Below are 3,537 nucleotides of genomic sequence, written 5' to 3'. Positions count from 1 at the left end.
AGCCCAGGAGAGTTTTGACTTGTAGCAGGTAGCCTTCCGCTCACAAGTCACTGCCCAAGCTAGGAATGGAGCAGATACGCCTCTGCTTGATTTTCCCTCCCATAGCCGAGATCGGTAGAGTACTGGAAACTCTCCAGGTGTGATCCTGAGAGGGGATACAACTGGTCCTTTGGGAAAATTTGTGGTGAAACTAGAACCTCCTTGTGTCCTGTTTTCCTAATTTATTGCCAGGGGAAATGTTTCTACTGAGACATGCTCCTTACATGCCAGGTTCAGCGGAGGCAGACTGCTAGGCTGGTTACTGCTCCCTATCCAGTGCTGAGAAATGACTAATGACTTTTCCTCCAGAGTCAACAGACAGCATCAGCCAAACAGGCCAGTCAAATGCTGGGCATCATCAGGAAGGAGAAAGAAAGGAAAATTGAAGGCAGGGTTCTGCACTGATAAAACCATGCTGTGTCCACAATTGAGTCATAGTATTAATTGAGCACTTACCCCTGGCAAAGTACGGTATTATAGGCATAAAAGACTACAGAAGAGTTAGCAGACAAATTCCCTAGCCTTGAGAAGTTTACAGTTTAGTGGGGAAGATATTCGATAAAATAAATCACAGGTTGGGGAAGCAATCGAATTTAAAGATATGTACAAAAGTGGTGGTGCGGGAGTGGGGGGTGAAACTGAAGAGCTTAGGAGGTTCGGCCCCTCTCAGGGTTGCGCCTGAAGAGTTTCCAGTACTCTACCAGTCTCAGCTACGGAAGGGAGAGCCAAGCAGAAGCCTGTCCATTCCATTCCTAGCTTGGGCAGTGGCTAGCCAGTGGAAGGCAATCTGCTTACAAGTCAAAAACTCACCCGTGATGAACAGCAACAGCATGGGAGAGAGTCGAGGGCGGAGACTAAGGTTTACTGCGTGGAAGGGCAATGGTAACACTTCCATATTTTTACGAAGAAAACTCTATGGATACACTAACAGAATGATTGCAGGTGGAAAGCGGGGCGTTCTGGGAGAGATGTGTCTGTGGCGTGACTATGGGTCAGAAACAACTCAGTGGCAAAAGATAAGACACGGAGGTTCAGACTTGCATGGGTGATCCAATAAGTAGCAAAATAAGGTGACACGGCTTAGTGGAAAAAGCACGGGCCCGAGAGTCAGAGGATGTGATTTTCTATTCCTGGCTCTGTCACATGTCTGCTGTGTTAACTTGGGTAAGTCACTTCACTTCTCTGTGCCTCAGTTACCTCCTCGGTAAAATGGGGACAAAGAGTGTGAGCCCCATGTGGGACAGGGACTGTGTCCAACCTGATTAACTTATCTCTATCCCAGCGCTTAGAACAGTGCTTGGCACTTCTTAAGGGCTTAACAAGTATCATAATTATTAGGCCTGGAGGTGAGAGATTAGTCAGAGAAGGCTTCCTGGAGGAGATGAGAGCTTAGTACTTGGACTAAAGCACAGGCCTCCTAGGAGTCACAGGACATGATTTTCTATTTCTGGCTCTGCCACATATCTGCTGGGTAACCTTGGGCAAGTCAGTTAATTTCTCTGTGCCTCAGTTACCTCATCTTTAAAATGTGAATCAAGACTGTGAGCCCCATGTGGGACAGGGACTGTGTCCAACCTGATTTCCTTGTATCTACCCAGCTGTTTAGGACAGAGCTTGGCTCAGAGTAAGTGCTTAACAAATACCACAATTATTACTATTATTATTATTTGAAGATGGAAAGCAGCGGTTTGGAGAAGGGAGAATGTGAACAAGGGGGAGATGGAGAGAGACAAGATGGAAGTACAGTGAGTACAGTTTTTTTAAGGCAGATGTTAAGCTCTTACTATGTGTCAAGTATCATTCTAAGCATTGCAATAGATACAAATAATCAGGTCAGTCACAGTCCCTGATCCATATGAGGCTCACAGTCTAAGTAGGAGGGAGAACAGACATCGAATCCCCATTTTACAGATGAGGAAAGGGAGGGGAAAGGATTGACAGATTTCTCCATCAGTGTCATTGTGAGGGAAAAAGCTTCCATACTTATAGGTTCAGCCAATGTCCCTCTAGACTGTAAGCTCATTGTGGGCAGGAAACATGTCTACCAACTCTGTTCTATTTTACCTTCCCAAACATTTAGTACAGCGCTCTATGTACAGGAAAGCCTCAATAAATACCACTTATTTACTGATTGACTAATTGTCTCCCATGGTCACACCGAGAATCAGAACAGCACTTAGCTGCTTTGAGGCAGAATAAGACCTTTAACCTCAGAGGCTCCTAAGTAAGGGTTAGGCTCCAGTTGTTAGGAACAGGATTCAGCAGCAGATTTGGAAGTGAGGTTAGGGAAATTTGTTTCCAGATTGTCCCTGGCAAGCACACACACACACACACAAATCATCCAAAGGGGTCATGGGAAATTCCTGAACATTATACACTCATTCATCATTTCCAAAGCACATTTCCACACCTGATGGGTTGTGGTACATCTATCTGGGAGCCAAGTCCTACAGTTTCTCCATATGTTCAATCCATTCTAAACACGATTACGCTGCGCTCAATAAAATCGGCTTCATGCCTTTCATGTTCCATCACTTCCACTATTCTTGGTTTGGTGCATTTACTTCAGTCAGTCCACCAATTTTTTCAGTTTCTGATTCCTTTATGAAAGCCATGTAGGAGTTCCTAATTGTGTTTCCTAGCATATTCAACAGTTGTACAGTGCTCTGCACGCAGTAAGTGCTCGTAAATCCGATTGATTTATTGTACATGTTTTAATCTATATAAGGAAAGGAAAAGAGAGAGAAGGGAATGTGTTCTCTCAACCCTTGCCTATGATGATGATGATGATGAGATTTGTCTTCATTTAGAATAAATTAGAAACATTAGTTGGTCCATCCCTAACCATGATGATGGACATCAAGGAAGGAGGCCGTTATAGCACTCATCTTACTGGTACTGTTGGAGACACAGTATTGGAATGATCTGTTGAGCAGACCCACTGATGGGATGAAAAGGAGGAGAAAATGCCTCAGTTCCCTCATCTGTAAAATGGGGATTAAGATTGTGAACCCCATGTGGGACAGGGATTCTGCCCAATGTGATTATCTTGTATCTACAGTAGTGCTTAAAACAGTGTCTGGAACACAGTAAGCACTTAACAAGTGTCATTTAAAAAATGAGGCATGTTTCTATTTTCCTTGACTTCTCAAGGACAGGCCAGATTCTTGTGCTTCCTCAGGCTCAGTGATGCAGTAATATTGAGACATTCGGTTGGGGAAAATGTTCTACCAGGATTTATCTCCATTCAAACAAACCACGGTTCCTCCAACACCCCACTGAGTCACTAGACGAGAAAGCCCAAGTATAAAATAAATGGTCTTGGAGTCCCCCACGGACACTGACTCCATGACAACCAAATGGAAGAGAAAGGACAACATGGCTATTCATTTCAGGCCACCTCCTGATTTATTGCAGTTCCTGGGAATGTGGATTTGGGCCAATCTCCATGGCTGGTTTACTCAGGTGTGGCACAGGCCATGGAGCGGAAGTCAGGTG

The 3,537-nt window shown here is 44.6% G+C and overlaps 1 non-coding gene across 1 annotated transcript; it reads left to right on the top strand.

Annotated features, from left to right (window-relative positions):
- Positions 1-699: 699 nt before the first annotated feature.
- LOC119924554 lies at positions 700-838 on the top strand. Its single transcript, XR_005449262.1, has one exon. It is a non-coding gene; the product is annotated as a small nucleolar RNA SNORA7 (small nucleolar RNA).
- Positions 839-3,537: the final 2,699 nt, after the last annotated feature.

This window comes from Tachyglossus aculeatus, chromosome 2 (genome assembly GCF_015852505.1).
Source record: "Tachyglossus aculeatus isolate mTacAcu1 chromosome 2, mTacAcu1.pri, whole genome shotgun sequence".
Lineage (NCBI taxonomy): Eukaryota > Metazoa > Chordata > Mammalia > Monotremata > Tachyglossidae > Tachyglossus > Tachyglossus aculeatus.
This window is presented reverse-complemented; position numbering and strand designations above follow the sequence as displayed.